Here is a 16,977-nt window from a genome sequence, read left to right on the forward strand (position 1 = left end):
TAATTTTTGTATTTTTAGTAGAGACAAGTTTTCACCATGTTGGCCAGGCTAGTCTCGAACTCATGGCCTCAAGTGATCCGCCCACCTTGGCCTCCCAAAGTGCTGGGATTATGGGTGTGAGCCACCACACCTGGCCTATACCTGATTTCTTTTAATACTCTCAAGAATTGCTTGTTACAGGCACAGTAACCTGAATTTTATGGATGAAGAAATGGAGACCCATTTCCTTATGGATGAAGAAATGAAGAGAAGTTAAGCAACTTTCCAGAGGCCCCCCGGCGGGTAAGTGATGAAGCCGGCCCTCATATCCAAGTTCCTGACTACAAAACTGCACTCCTTTCAACTGCATCGTGCCACCTGCGTGCTTTCCTGCAGCTTTCCTCTGCCCTTTGTAGCTTTTCTACCCTTCCACCTAGTCTTGTCTCTCTGAGTCTCAGGGTTTTTTGTTGTTGTTGTTGTTGTTTTTAATCTGTAAAATGGGGATAACAGCACTTTTTTTGTAGCAGGGTGCTTGGATGCCAGCAACAGAAATAGACTTTGGTTAATGTAAGCAAACATAGAATGTAGAAATGAGCCATCAAGCCATGAAAAGATGTGGAGGAAACTTAATGAAATGCACATTGCTAAGAGGAAGAAGTCAACCGAAAAGGCCACACATGGTATGATTTCAGGGACGTGATATTTTGCAAAAGGCAAAACGATGGGGACAATAAAAGGATTAGGGGTTGTTAGGTGTTAGGACGGAGGAAGGGATGAGTAGGTGGGATTTTCAGGGCAGCAAAACGACTCTGTATGAGACTGTACTGGTGGGCACATGTTATTACAGACTTTGGGTGATGATGTGTCAGTGTAGTTTCATTGGTTGTAACAATTGGACTGTGCTGGTGGGGGATGTTGACAGTGGGGGAGAATGTTGGAGGAGGGAGATATACGGGAAATCTGTATCTTCCTCTCAATTTTGTTGTGAATTTAAAACCGCTCTAAACAATACAGTCTATTTTTTAGAAACAAAATATATTGAAAGGATCATGGGGAGCTCATGGATTTCTGGCCTCTTTTGAGCCTGTGGAGGGAGACAGGTCCAGCTCCTACCAAGAACTGCCCAGTGGGGGATTCTCCTCCTACAGAGGAAGGGTGTTCAGATGCTGAGTACAAAAAATATCCCCCCAACCCCATCCCAATAAGGTTTTGTGGTGATGGATGTTTTCATCGCCAGACCTGACACACAGTAAAAGCCCAGTAAATGGTAATTATTCTTATTCTTATTAATAAGAATATCCAGGAAGAGGCTGCTCAGCCTGTCTCCATGCCTGTGGTAGAAATTCTAGGCCACTTTTCCTGTGGGATGATTAGACTTCCTTTATGAACAGAGACACAAACCAAGCCAGCACACCCTCAGGACAGAAGGATGCTGGCACGTGTGCAGATTGGTCACTAAAGCGTGTCCTAAATTATGAAGAAATCAAAACAGATTGCATCTAATTTCTCACTGTTCCAAGCAAGAAATTACCTTTTTAAGTGGAACACCATGACTTTCAAGCTGTTTGCAAACACAGGTTTTTTTTTGGAGTGTTTTGTCTTGGGCTTGGATTGGCTTTCTTAAGTGGCTTGTTTGTTTCTGTGGGGTTAACTGGGTTTTCAGAGAGAAGAGCCACAAGAATCCACTTCTCTCACTTCTTCTTCATGCTGTTAGGAGCCTGGTGGGTCCCATTTCTCTTACAGGTTGTTGAGTGGGTTATGATAGGCAAAACACAGGCTTTGGAGCTACACAAATCTGGGTTCGAATTCTGACTCTACTGTTTCCTGCTGTACAGTAATTCCCCCTTATCTGCGGTTTCACTTTTCCCAGTTTCAGTTGCCTGTGGTCCACTGCTGTCTGAACAGAGATGAATACATTACAGTGAGATATTTAGAAGAGAGATAGATCATATTCACATAACTTATTGCGGTACATTGTTATAATTGTTCTATTTTATTATTAGTTACTGTGGTTAATCTCTTACTGTGCCAAATTTATAAACTAAACTTTCTTATAGGTTTGTTTCATAGGAAAAAAAATATATATATACAGGGTTCAGTAGTATCCATGGTTTCAGACATCCGCTGGGCGTTGGGAATAAGGAGAGACTCCTGTATAGCCTTGGGTGACTCACTTGGCCTCTGTGAGCTCTGGTTTCTCATCTTAAAAATGGGATAATCATTATTTACTTCCTAGGGACTGTAGTGTCTTGCAGTAGCTGTTGCTTTTTCCTTGGGCTAATGCCAGCCTGCGTAACACCATGTTATGAATTAGAACAATTGTAGCAGATGTACCTGGGGCCAGAGTTTATGGCTTGCTCCATAAACAGGGCACAGGCAGGATTTTATTCCTTCCTTATCCACTCAGCTGGTGCCCTTGTGCAGCATGCAACCTGCACAACTGTTCGTGGTGGCCCTGATTTTTAAATGACTATTAAGCTTCTCAAACCTTTCTTTTATTGGTAGACACAGATCCCTTGGTCAGAAGGATGGGAATATAGCTGAATTCTGACCAAATTACCTGACAACAGTGATTGGCCTAAAGTCCAATCAGAGTTTTCCCCTGGGACTGAGAAACACATGTTGGGAAAAGTTAGCACTCTATGCCTGGAAAAACAGCAACCATATTCCTCTTCGTATGGGAGAGGCCTGTTTGTAGTATGAGTGTCTTAATCTGTTTTGTATTGCTATAACAATACCACAGACCAGGTAATTTATAAAGAAAAGAAACGTATTTCTTACAGTTCTGGAGGCTGAGAAGTCCAAGGTAGTGGGGCCTACATCTGGAGAGGGCCTTTGTGCTGTGTCATCCCATGAAAGAAGGGTAATTAAGTGCAAGAGCAAGAGGGACTGGAACTTGCTAAAATAAAGTCACTCTCGGCCGGGTGCAGTGGCTCACGCCTGTAATCCCAGTACTTTGGGAGGCCAAGGTGAGCGGATCACGAGGTCAGGAGATCGAGACCAGCCTGGCCAACATGGTGAAACCCCGTCTCTACTAAAAATACAAAAATTAGCCGGGCGTGGTGGCGCTCACCTGTAGTCCCAGGTACTCGGGAGGCTGAGGCAGGAGAATCGCTTGAACCTGGGAGGCAGAGGTTGCAACGAGCTGAGGTTGCACCACTGCACTCCAACCTGGCAATAGAGCGAGACTCCATCACAAGAAACAAAAACAATAAAAACCAAACAAACCAAAAAAACAAAGCCACTCTTGAAATAACAACCTTAATCCATTCATGAGGCCAGAGCCCTCATGACCCAATTACCTCTTGTTAGGCCCCACCTCCCAACATGGTTGCGTTTGAGATGAAGTTTCCAACACGTGAACTTTGGGGGTTACCTTCAAACCACAGCAAAGAGGAAATGAGAGATCAGCATGCAAATACACACAGAGATAAGAAAAAGAGAAGTCTGCTGGAACCCGCCACTGGTGTCAGTCCTAAAGCTCTTCCTGTGATTTTTAAGCTCTAACTCAGTTCTCCTCTCAGTTACATGAGCCAAAACACACCCTTTTTGCTTGAGCTAGTGTGAGTTGGCTGTCTGACGCTTGTAACCAAAACTGTCCTGATAACTGGGGAGTTGCTGTAAGATGTGTTAGGTATGGAAAATCCTTTGCTCAAAGTGGCACTCCAGTACAAGAAAAAAAAAAAACTGGGCCTGGTGGCAGGTGGCTGTAATCCAAGCTACTTGGGAGGCTGAGGCAGGAGAATCGTTTGAACCCAGGAGGCAGAGGTTGCAGTGAGCCGAGATCACACCACTGCACTCCAGCCTGGGATGACACAGCAAGACTCCGTCTCAAATAAAATAAAATAAAATAAAATAAAATAAAATAAAATAAATCAAAGTGGCACTTCACAAATAATAGCTGTGTTATTGCCACACTGTACCACATGGGAGTCCCACCAGTTTGCTTCTTCGGAGTGAAAGGAGGACATGTTTCATTAGATTTGGGATATCAGATATGCCAGTAGCCCTTGATTTCATGCCATGGTGGACATCAGTAATCCATTAGCAGAAAACATTAATTCATAAAGGCTATGGTGTATGTTTGTTTGTTTGTTTTTGAGACGGAGTCTCGCTCTGTCCCCCAGGCTGGAGTGTAGTGGCATGATCTCGGCTCACTGCAACCTTTGCCTCCTGATTCAAGCGATTCTTCTGCCTCAGCCTCCCGAGTAGCTGGGATGACAGGCACCAGCCACCATGCCTGGCTAATTTTTGTATTTTTAGTAAAGACGGGATTTCACCATGTTGGCCAGGCTGGTCTTGAACTCCTGACCTTAAGTGATCTGCCTGCCTCGGCCTCCCAAAGTGCTGGGATTACAGGTGAGCCACCGTGCCTGGCCGGTGTTTTTAACTTCTTGCGGTTTGATTGTTTTTGCTCTACCTGGGAATGGTCTCAGGGTCTTTCCTACTAAGTGCTATAGGCAGTTGCTACTAATGATTTGGAAATGAGATAGGAGATGAAACCAGACATTTTGATTTTTGGCAATTTTTGACAAAATCCATTGCAGTCCATTTTTTAAGGCTCTAACTCATGGAAGCATGCCTACACAGGTGAGACAATGTTGCTTTAAATTAATGCCAGAAGATAAGGTACTCAGAATAGCACCACAGCAGCCTAAATGGCTAATGAAGTTTGGCAGAAGGTTTTTATGAGCATGTGTAGAGTGTCTGGGTCAGACAGCAAGCAAATTCCCAAAGACACAGGAAAAGATTAGCTGGACTCCACTTCCTCGTAATCTTTTGGGGCTGGGGAGAGGGTGTTGGTGAATATTCCATCCAGAGGAAGACTTTTTGGTGGAATAGAAAAAGAAGAAAATAAATTTGAACTAAAAGGAGAGTGTAAAAAATTTCAGAAGTAACACAAAAATGAAGAATGAACACAAAGCTTTAAAAAAGTCCTCCTAATTAATTTTTCCCATTTTCATTTCCCAGAGGTAATCTATAGTGAGATGTGTGTCTTTCAAGATCTCAGTGCCACAAGTAATACATGCTCAACACAGAAAAATCAGAAAAATCAGATAAGCAAACAGAAAGATAAAGTTTCCACAGCTTGGAGATAACCAGGGAGAACATGCTGATGTATTTCCTTTCCGCTGTGTGTGTGTTTGTATGTGTGCATGTGTGTGTGTATGTTTTCAGAAGAAATATTTATCGAATACCTATCGTCATGTGACCAGCCTTCTCGGAAAAAAAGGATGAGCAAAATCCTATCTTGGCTGCTAGGTCTCAGTGACTGGTTGTTGCAAATAGCTGTGGCCTTTTCTTCACCATTCCAGGGTCTGCTCGGCTTTGTTTTGCCAATGGAACAGTGAGGATGGTGTAGGAGACTCCTAAGAGGGATGGATCATCTCCAGTGTGCACATTTCCTATGACAAAGTCCTGTGTAAAGGGCCCCCAAGAACTCTAGGATATAGTTCCTATTGCACAGATGAGGAGACTGAGGCTCCGGGAGATGAAGTCACTTGCCCAAGATCACCTAGCTCATAAGGGGCAGAGCTACTATGCTGCTTTTCCTGCGATAGCCCTCTTAGGAGTAGGCCAACCTGAGAAGCGGGGTGAGCTCACAGTTGCAAGATGGTAGGAGGGATGGCATGGCACAGGGGTTCAGAAAAAGCCTTCGGAGTTTGATAAATCTGGATTTGAATCTTGACTATGCAGCTTCCAAGTCCCAAACCTCATTTAGCTCATCTGTGAAACGGGGGATCATTAACCTATTTACCTCACAGAGTGAAGGTTAAATGGGCTCATGTATGTGAAATGCCTATAAGAGTTTGGGACAAGGTAAATTGCTCGGTAAGCGTTACTGGCTGTTTCTGGAAAACCATGATTTAGGGAGACATATCTTCCTGGTGGGATTAGGTGACACCTGTTCCTTCCAGGGACTGTGGCTCTGTTTCTGATTGACTTGGGCATGGGTTGCTGGCACCATTGCTCCTGGGACTTTAGAAAAAAACAAAACTTGCTCCATAACCCCACAGGCTTCTCTTGTTGCAGTGACACTGGAACTGGGGAACTGGGGAGGAGGTGGGACTATGGGGATGATTTCCCTGAGGAACCTCCTAGGTGGGCCTGACTCACTTGCTTCCCTGGCATTCTAAGCACGCTCTGAATTCCAAAACTCTCCTGCATTCTGGCTTTGTGCTGTCTTCACCCCTTTACCCTTTCTCTGAAATTCTTTTCCTCTCTTCTCTCTGCTTACCTGATTGGAACCCTTCTAGTGCCTGGCACAGAGTCTAACACTCAGTCGATGATGGCTGAAGATTGAATGAATGATGGAAACATTAAAGGCCTGGCAGATAGAGCGAGCTGGGGAATGTCGAGGAAGGCACTTCTCTGGGTCAGTTACCATCTCGGTATGAAAAGCATAATGATACCACCAAACTTTTGGGTTATCGGGAGGATTAAATATAGACTCTATGTAAGGCGCCTAGCACAGTGCTCAGTAAGTGATATCTGCAATGGTTGTTCCTGCTCACCTCTCCTTTTTCCTTTTTTGGGGACTTTCCACACAAGAAATCCAGTTTTCCATGTGTGGTGACTTGATGGAGTCAGAAAAGAGAAAGATACTCTTTTCTGTTCTGATTCCTGCCCCAGTCCTGATGCCTAATGCATGATATTTAGACACCTCTACTTGCAGTTTCTTCACCCTCACCGTCCTGTCTTGCTTCCTTTCAGCCTTGTCTCTAACTACGGCCACTCACAAGCCCTGCGACGGGTCCCTCCACTCCCCCCAAAACACTCTCCTCTCTCCTATGTCTTCTGTAACTTACAGAGTTCCAGAAGGGTTAAACAGGAAAAACACAGCAGGACTCCGTAGCTACCCTGGGTGGGGCATTTGATCAGAATTCATGAAAAGTGTCATAGAGTCGCTTCCTTCGGCTCAGCAGAGCAAATCTGATCAAGCTCAGCCTGGACATAATGTTGACCAGCAGCTGGGAAGGACAGGCCCGCTGATTTCCTTCACTGGTACAGTGGGGATTGATGAAAGTGGCCATGTAAGTAAGCTGAGTTCTCTGGCCACTCATCCGTCTTCAGAGCATTCCTACGTGTGAAGACAGTGTTTTTAGATCACTTTACGGATCCATTTTACAGATTGAGCAACTGAATCTCAGATAAATTAATGAGTAGAAAACTGATTTGGAGGAAACTGGCATGAAACAAAAGGGGCAGCTATTCTCTTTGACGTTTGGGAAATGTGTGAAAATGCTACACTTGCCCTATAGGGAACTGGGATGCCAAATTTGATTTTAGATAGAAAGCTCACATGTCACACAAGATTACTTTTCTCAGGACCCACTTGGGGCAGAGCTAGAGCATGAGGAGACAGCAGAAAGGAAAAGAAAGGAAACTTCTTATCCGATAATGAAAAAGTATTTTTAGCTCTGACTATGTTTACAGACTGTGTAACTAAGGATTCGTGCCAAAATTGGGAGATGTCTTCAGTGTGTAAATGATCTGGCAATGTTTGCAGTAAATTCAGTAAGAGAACCAGAGCCGTCTGAACATAACTGAGGAACTGAGAGGATGTTAAAGGAAAATAATGATGATGATGATGATGGTGATAATTACTATTTTTCTGGGGGCCAGTTACCATAATCAGCATATTAAATTTAAATTTAGTTCTGCTTCTCCAAAACTTGAAGGTAGGTATTTTTATTTCCGTGTTTCAGATGAGGAAATTGAACTTCAGAGAGGTGAGGTGACCTGCCTGAGGTCACACGCTAGTAAGTGACAGAGTTGCAATTCAAACCCTAATTTATATGAGCTTAAAGCCCACTCACCTTCTGTTGTATTACCCAGGCCTTGGGTTAGGTCCTAGGGAGTCAAAGATGAGTTGAACACAGTCCCTGCCCTCAAGGAGCTCTGTGTTTTACAGAAAAAGGAGCTAGCTCAGCTAAAGAGTTCCCTATTGAAGTGTGTATCAGGTATAAATAAAACAGCTCATCTCCATTGCCCTTGGGTAAAGAAAGAAACCAGTGAATGCATAGGTTGTGTGTGGGTATCCCTTCGTCTTAGTTCTGACTTTATTTTTTTGGCATCTGCATGAGGCGTCCCAGGGCACTTTCCCTAAACCCCGGAGGAACAGAAGCTCTACCTGTGTCTGTACTGTGCCTGGGACCTGAGCTCTGGGTGAGCAGTCCTCTTTGCATGATGATGCTGGTGCAGGCGGCAGACAGTCTTGACTCTCACCCCAACTTCCCTCCCCAACCCACCGTGATGTTTAGCTTCAGAAAGACAAATCAGCAAATCTCCTTCTCAAATTGCCATCCAACGGGGAAAAGAAAGATGCTCTTCCAGGAGCCAGCATCATGATCACAACATGTGCAGTTTTCCTGTGGCTGACGACCCAGCAGTGGTGCTGTGGAGGGCCCCTCATGCTCCACTCTGGTTTATAGACCTTGCTCCCAGCCACTCATTTCCTCCTCCTAGCCTGTCCAGCCCAGGGCTGATAACCAAGAGCAACCCTCTTGGCATTTAGCTCTGAAAGTCTGGTTTAACCTTCACCTGCACAAGCAGCTCATAATAACAAGAGCAACCACTTAGTGAGTGCCTTTTGGAGGCTTTCCATGTACAATGCCTATTGGATGTTTTCTCTAAATAGCCCGTATATTGAAAGAGCAGAGATGTAGGATACAATCATAAAGCTACTTTTGTTGCCCCCTCCCCTATTGTGTAATCCCAGGACCAGTCCCCTCTGCCTCTGAATGAATGTCAGCCAGGCCCCTTTGTTACATATTTGTTATTTGTAGGTAATAAAAATGTCATTGGCATCTGTGGTCCCCCACACCACTTTAGTTCAGTGATTAATGTGTCCAGTCCAGCGCAGGGTCATGCCTCTGACTTCATTTGCTCAGACTCGCTGCAGGAAGAAGCTGCAGTGGGAAATGGATACCGTCAGCTTCGTGAGTTTTCTCTAAGAGAGTGGTAATTTTGCCCTCCCATCTCTTCCCCAGCCAGGCTGCCCTTGCCCCTTTAAGGTTGGTGAGGGCACAGTGGGAAGAGACAAGGGGTAGAAAAAGGTCCGGCTTAGCTGGGACTGCTGCTGTGAGCTGGGTCCTGCAGGATGCCACTCTCTCATGGTGAGTTCGTGTGAACTTTGGAACTCTGTCTCCATTGGCTTCGAAACACAAGATCTTTGTAGGGATTAGAAAAAAAGGGATCAGACACAGCCTCATGTATGCTCAGCTTGGCAAATGGATGCTGTCTTGTGCAAGTTAGAAAAAGCCTTTCCCTTTCTCTAGGTTTCTGTAAGCCCGCATGGGCATGTACATCCTAAGAGCGGAACATGGCTGGATGTCTGCAACACTCTTGAGCGAGAGCTTTTGTTCAGTGCACTGAGGACACGTCCATCTTCAGGGATGCTGTATGCAGGTCTCTTACCTGTAGTTCTCCGCACTGGAGCTGCACGAGCTTCACATTCCAACTGTCCAGTCATGCATGACATCCCCTTCACAGAGCCTCATCATGCGTGCGAAGATCAGGCAAAACATCTTTCAAATATCCCTAGGTCAGCTTGCTTGTACACACTCTCTCTCTATCTCCTGCCCCCCACAGAAAACACTGACCTTTGGTGGAAGTGCGGCTGCTTGCCAGATTGAAGCCCTCTTCAGCTATCCCTGGGCCCCTTGGATTTCTCAGGTGCAAGTCAGACTCCAGTCCACAGGGTTCCCCAATCACTAGGGGACAGAAATCAAGCTCTCCAAGACCTCTCTGCAGAATCCCTTTTATCAGGCTTCAGGTGGGAGGAGTGCACCCCTGCTGTCCCCCGAGAGATGACAGTTGGCCTTTCTGCATTGATATGGTGAATCCTGATGGGGCACTGACCACTTCTGCTGGTGTTCAAATGGGACACATTGTCTCAGTTTGGACTGAGTCCTGTAAAACAGCCATCCCCAAACTTTTTGGCACCAGGGACTGGCTTTGTGGAAGAGAATTTTTCCACAGACCGGGTCGGGGGATGGTTTTGGGATGATTCAAGCACATGACATTTATTGTGCACTTTATTTCTATCATTACATTTTAATATATAATGAAATAATTATATGACTCACCATAATGTAGAGCCCGTGGGAGCCCTGAGTTTGTTTTCCTACAACTAGATGGTCTGATCTGGGGGTGATGGGAGACAGTGACAGATCATCTGGCACTGGATTCTCATAAGGAGCGTGCAACCTAGGTCCCTCGCATGCACAGTTCACAATAGGGGTTGTGTGCCTATGAGAATCGGATGTTGCGCTGAGCTGACAGGAGGCAGCACTCCGGCAGTGATGAGAGGGATGTGGAGCAGCTGTAAATATAGATGAAGCTTTGCTTGCTCTCTGCCTGCCCACCTCCTGCTGTGTGTCCCTGCTCCTAACAGGCTGTGGCCTAGGGCTTGGGGACCCCTGCTTTAAGAAAGCCAAGAACAAAACAGTAAATGCCAACTCATCCAATGCTCCAAAGTGAGGTCCAAGACTCTCAACATGACTAGCAAAGGAGGTGGCCAGAACTTGTTTCATGTGCCTTTAGCCTTTCCTCTAATTTGAGGACATAAAAGAGTCCATGTTGAAGCGTGGAGAGGGGAGAAAATTGGAAGGGAGATTTTTTAGATAGAATTGATGGAGTTCTGTGCCATGTTCTCTCCCAAAACTGGCAGTAGAAGTGGTCAGTGCCCCATCAGAATTTATCATAGCAACCCTGAAAGGCCAACTGTCATCTCTCAGTATCGCCATCTCTTGGGGGCTTTCTCTGAAGATGAGGAAGACCAGTCTGCCCGTTCCCAAGGAGACCAGAAGTGCCAGGGAATTAACATCCTCCAGGAGAAGCCATCAGCCAATGACTGATGGGAGTTGGTATATAAAGCTCCCAGATCCCTCACTGCTGAGTTGGAAGAACATTGAGGCATGTATTCTGCATGCTTTGCAGAGTCCCTAGGAAGTTATTTTTGATGCCCATCAAAATGGTATTTGGCTTGATTTTAAAAACCTTTTATTGTTTTTTTCTCTTCTCTGACTCTTTTCCCCCATTATATGGTTTGACTCTGTGTCCCCACCCAGATCTCATCCTGAATTGTACTCTCATAATTCCCATGTGTTGTGGGACAGACCTGGTGGGAGACAATTGAATCACAGGGACAGTTTCCTTCATACTGTTCTCATGGTAGGGGATAAGTCTCATGAGAACTGATGGTTTTATAAGGTGTTTCTGCTTTCAGTTCTGCCTCATTTTCTCTTGCTGCCACCATGTAAGAAGTGCCTTTGGCCTTCCGCCATGATTGTGAGGCCTCCCCAGCCACGTGGAACTATGATTCCATTAAACCTGTTTTTCTTCCCAGTCTCAGGTATGTCTTTATCAGCAGCGTGAAAACAGACTAATACATCTCACTCCTCTCCCATCACTTCCCAAATAAAGTACTTTACTCACATCCTGATCTCAGGGTCCCTGATATGTTCTGGCTGTGTCCCCATCCAAATCTCATCTTGAATTGTAGTTCCCATATAGGAGGGAACTGGTGGGAGGTAATTGCATCAAGGAGGTGGTTACCCTCATACTGTTCTCATGATAGTGGGTGAGTTCTCACAAGATCTGATGGTTTTGTAAGGGGCTTCCCCCTTTGCTCAGCACTCACTTCTCTTAGCTGCCGCCATGTAAGACATGCCTGTTTCACCTTCCACCATGATTGTAATTCCCCTGAGGCCTTTCCAGTCATGAGGAACTGTGAGTCAATTAAACCTCTTTCCTTTATAAATTACCCAGTCTTGGGTATTTCTTCATAGCAGTGTGAGAATGGATGAATACAATCCCTTTCTGGTGGAACTCAAACTAAGACAAAGCCCTGTTATTCAGATAATACCTTTATTCCTAGCACATCTCTAATCCTTTCCTAACTTTGCAAAATGGGTTTCTTTCTTTCTCCACTGAGGAAGCAGAAGATCCATATGACTCCACAAATATACTCTTTTCCTCACACCACTCTGCTCCCCAGCAGCTGTAAGCCATTCCAGCCAGCAGAATACAATTCTTTAACTGGCCACCCATAGCCTCTGTTTAATCTAGCACTTTCTTGATGTTCAGAACCTTGGTTCTGAATCATGTGCTCAGTGCTATTCCTCACTCTCTGCTGCATCCTGCTTTTGATACCCGCAACGTCTAGTTTCTGTTAGCCCTCTGGATGCAACGCTGGATGCTGTCTCCCTGGCCCTTGACTTTGACTCACCACCCAGCTCCACTGCCCTAGACTTGTCTTGACAAATGCTCTTCCTAGTTGGACTGAGTTCCAGGACTCCTGGTCTCGATGCTATCCGCTATGGATGATGTTCTGGTTGGTTCATATCATGGCTGTCCCTCTGTGCCCTAACAATTCCTATCCTCAGCTGGAGCAAAATGAATTTTTATCCATTGCTTAAAATTTGAAAGCACATCCAGGAAGTTGCGCATACTAGCTGAGCAAGCCGAGTGCATATCGGGAGAACTTGGACACCACTGCTGGGAAATGGCTAAGTGGGAAGATTTTAATTGTTCCCAGGCTTGTCGCATCCACCTAATTTTCTCTAATGAGCACACACAAAGCAACAAGGAGAGGTGCGGGGTTGGATGGCAATTCAGTGCCTCATAATGCCAGATGAATTGCGGTGCCTGCTCCACAGTATTGCATTTGCCGATGTCTGGGAGACAGTCTCCATGGATGCTAATTCAATTATGCTGAAACATAGAAGGAAATTGTCAGCCAAATTGCTGCCACGCTGCCGAGCTGTACCTCGTTCATGTCCCCCGTGCTGTTTTCTGCTGATTCAGCAGCACACAGAGGCTGGTCTAGTCTGAGAATGACCAGGGGCTGTGTTCCATTTGGTATGGTTCTTCAGGCAGACTTCCCATCTTAGACTTCCAAATAGAGAATCTATTCCTTATTAAACTTTTCCTTTCCTCCTTTCACTCGGGCAACACCTCTTGTTGCTTATTCATCGTCAACAACAAAAATATATGATAAGCTTAAGAGAACTATATTGTTCGACTAGTAAATCTTGGCTGAGCATCAGTTAAAGACTGAGAACACAGCAGGGAACAAAAATGGGCATAAATCCATGCCTTTAGGAGTTTACGGTCCTGTCTCACTTTCCAAGGAGGGAAGATTATTGAGTCAGTTTCAAGGCTTTCTTTGCTTTCTAGAATCTGGATAATGGATAAATGTGAAAACTCAAAAGAGATAGAAAGGCTCAGTCGATTCATAGGAGAAACTGCTGCATGGGAAGAGAAGACTAGGGAACACAAGCCAGGGGGCATGGCTAGATTTGGAGATTTTAGGGAGTTTATAAAAGAGAAGAGAAGAATGTACTGGAGCGTTTTGTGGGGAACACAATGAGATGGAAGTGCATTTCAAGCTTTGCTCTATTGTATGAATGGAATGCCTCTGTGCTCTGTGATATTTTTTAAGAGACTTCAGCAATTGCAGTTTTTTTTTTTTTCTTTTTTAGACAGAGTCTTGTTCTGTCGCCCAGGCTGGAGTGCAGTGGTGCAATCTCGGCTCACTGCATCTTCTGCCTCCCAGGTTCAAGCGATTCTCCTACCTTAGCCTCCTGAGTAGCTGGGATTACAGGCACGCACCACCATGGCTACCTAATTTTTGTATGTTTAGTAGAGAGAGGGTTTCACCATGTTGGTCAGGCTGCTCTTGAACTCCTGGTGTCATGATCCACCCACCTCAGCCTCCCAAAGTGCTGGGATTATAGGCGTGAGCCACTGCACCTGGCTGTAATTGCAGTTTTAAACTTGTTTTTTTTTAAAAAAAAATCAATTGGTCAACAAATATTTATTGAATGCCTACTATGTTCCAGGTACAAGACAGTTGCAATCTTTTCCTTATCTGGCATGTCATTCCAGGGGAAACAGGACTGAATACATGATAAGTACACATATGAGAAGGATGGAACTTCATCCAGGAAGGCAGAGAAGCCTTGGCTGAGCAAATGAGATTTCTGTTGAGCTCTGAAGGATTAGGAGTTTGTCAGGTAAAGAGACATGGGTGGGGAGTACGGACAGTTTCAGATACAGGTAATGACTTTTGAGAGGGATTCATGGAATGAAAGAATCCAGTTTATTGGCCAAAGCTGTCCCATCAAAAGTAACAATGCTGTGAACTTCTCCACCAGACTCTTCTCAATATCTAGTTTCTAGTTTCAATGAAATTGAATATTCTCGGGTGAGTTCCTATAATGTGGGCCTGAATCTATCTTGCTCCCAACCTCTGCAGCTGATTCTACCCCTGCCGCTATTGTCAAGGAAACAAGTTGAGATAAAGCTGATGGTAGATGGGGCAGCGGGCGGAAATTGCTTTTCAGACTGACTGGCTGGCTGCCAGAACGGAGGTTTCTTTGAATAAGGTTCTGTGCTATGGTGGCTTCAAGGCTTTATATTTATTCGGCACGTACTGTGTGCCCAGTTCTGCGTCAAGTCCAAGGAAACAAAAATGAATAGAAGACGTGGTTTGGTTCTGCTAACATCTGTCACAACTGTAAAAAAGGCTTTCACAGTGTCTTAACGCCCTGAGACTATGACAGTGTTACTTGGTAGGTGACTTCCAGAGCCCCTTGGGGAGGTCAGACCGACCTGAGTTGGAATATAGGCTGTACCTAATAACAGCTGTGTGACTTTAGGTGAGTTAATTCTCCTGTGTTTAAGTTTTTCATCTGTTAAAATGAGGATTATAACACCCGCCTGAAGTACTGTAGTGAGGCTTAGAGATAGCCTGTGTGTCACTCACCTGGCAAATAAGCGGGATTCTGTAGAGTGTGAGAAGATACCCTCACTGTTTTCTCCACTGTCCATTGGCAAGGCCCTGGTGAGCCGAAGCTTTCTCTGCTCATGGGTAAAATTTTGAGCAGCCCCCATCACTTTGCTGGCTATTCCTGGATAATAAAATGTCCTGAAGTCATTTTTCTCACAGAATAGTTCTGTGTCAGTAATTAAAATGCCTGCTCTTAAGTAATGGTTAAAACTCCGAGTTTCATTTAAAGTTAAACCTTCTTTCAAGCAAACCAACTTTTTTTTAACAAAAGACATTTCTGAAATAATTGGAGAAATTTGAACAGTAACTGAATAGTAGATGAAATTAAGGTGTACTTAATTGAATAATGGTACATACGATATGTGGATATTTACACTGAATTACTAAAGATGAAGTAATGTGTCTGAGATTTGCTTTTCAAAAACTAGTGGTTTGGGGGTAAAGGGTTGGGGTATAGGTGAAAAAAGAACGATCATGTTTATCTTATTATTTTTTGTTATCCTATCCCCTACTTTTACAAATGCTTGAAAATGTGTACAATAAAAGTTTGAAAAAGATTTAAAGCATCTTTCCTCCACAATCTTATATAATTCACATGTTGTATAGTACATAAGTCTAGTGGGTATTGTTTATGTCATATACATTGTCAATCTATGTATTTATTATAACAATTCTTTGGCTGATGGCAGTGGCCTGTTGTTTTAATAAAATCAGTATATTTTATTATACTGGTAGATAAACTTCTGTGATAACCCCCTAATTATCTTCTACTCCTGGTATTCACATCCTGCGTAATCACGTCCCCTTGGGGCTGGACCTAGTGATTTTGTTCTGATGAATAGAATAGTAAAAATGATGGAATGTCACTTCCAATATTAGATTATAAAAGACTATCTTTTATCTGGCACTACCTCTCTCCAGCTTTTCTCTCTTGCTTATTCTGAAGAAACAAGCTGCCTTGTTGTGAATTACCCTGTGGAGAGACCCACATGTTAAGGAACTGGGAGCATGACGACTGGCCAACAGCCCTAGAGTGATTGAATCTTTCCAACAACCACTTGCATGAGCTTGGAAGAGGATTATTCCCCATTCAAACCTTCAGCTGAGACTGCAGCCCTGATGATACCTTGATTGCAACCTGGTGAGAGATCCTGAGCCAGTGGACTCAGCTCAGCTGTGCCTGGATTCCTGACCCACAGAAACTGTCAGATAATAAATGTTTTAAACTACCAAGTTTTGGGGGAAATATGTTATGCAGTAATAGACAACAAATAGATTATATAATGACAAACTTCAGATAAATGGAGGTAAAGTTCTTGGAGTGGGTACTTTTTTTTTCTAGTTCAAACAAAGAAGTAGTATCAGTGTGGGTTAGCAGTAGCCCTGGTCGCCCCTCTGTCAGCTCAGATGTTGGGGAAGGGGGTTGTCGTTGGCTTCCTTGGGTCCTCACCTTTGCTCTGATTGCTAGCCAAAGGCCCAAGGGAGCAGAGGGAGGAGAGGTGAGGGCAGATAAGGGCTCTCTTGACCAGTAGTGTCACAGTTTGGCATTGGTGCTCTCTGCCTGGCAGGTATTTAAAGTTCCTTCAGGTTTGGCAAGTGATCAAAGCTGAGTCAATTCTTTGAGGTGTATTGTGGATTCTTTGAGGTCCCCGTTAGTGGTGTCCACGCTGCATAGTCCCCCAATTGTTCACCTGAGAACTGTGTTCAGGTGGGGATTCTTCAGTTCCCCTCCTGTGGTGCCTCTTTCCCAGATCCCATGCCAGGTGGTAGCTGTCAGTACCTCTTTCTACTCCTTTTAGGTAGGATGCTTCTAAGACACCTCCATTCCAGTTTCTGCACATCTGCTTGACTCCTGGGAAGCTCATGCATCCTTGGCACCTGGATCAGGGTAAGTCCTGCTTCTAGTGCTATCCTCAGTCCTCATCCTGAGATCTCGATAGTCTCCAGCCGTGGTCTGACTAATCTATACATTTTTCAGGTCTCAATCAGATGCCAGTCTCCCCAGACTTAGGGAATTCACAGCAAACTAGAGATATTTCCTGTAAGTTCCTCTCACCAGGCAAGGCTGTGGTCAGAAGTCATTGCCTTTCTCCTCTTCCAAGGCGACTGAGACTAATTTCATACTGGATTATTTTCTCCAGAAAAATCCTTTCCCCAGTTTCCAGCTTCAGTCTTTTCAGAGATGGCCGTTGGACCAA

At 44.6% G+C, this 16,977-nt stretch overlaps 1 long non-coding RNA gene across 1 annotated transcript; it reads left to right on the forward strand.

Moving 5' to 3' along the window:
- The first annotated feature begins 492 nt into the window (after nt 1-492).
- Nucleotides 493-16,080, forward strand: LOC105494970 (uncharacterized). The gene is made up of 3 exons (XR_011608478.1): nt 493-659; nt 13,876-14,003; nt 15,701-16,080. It is a non-coding gene; the product is annotated as an uncharacterized lncRNA (long non-coding RNA).
- Nucleotides 16,081-16,977: the final 897 nt, after the last annotated feature.

The sequence above is a fragment of the Macaca nemestrina genome, chromosome 10 (genome assembly GCF_043159975.1).
Source record: "Macaca nemestrina isolate mMacNem1 chromosome 10, mMacNem.hap1, whole genome shotgun sequence".
NCBI lineage: Eukaryota > Metazoa > Chordata > Mammalia > Primates > Cercopithecidae > Macaca > Macaca nemestrina.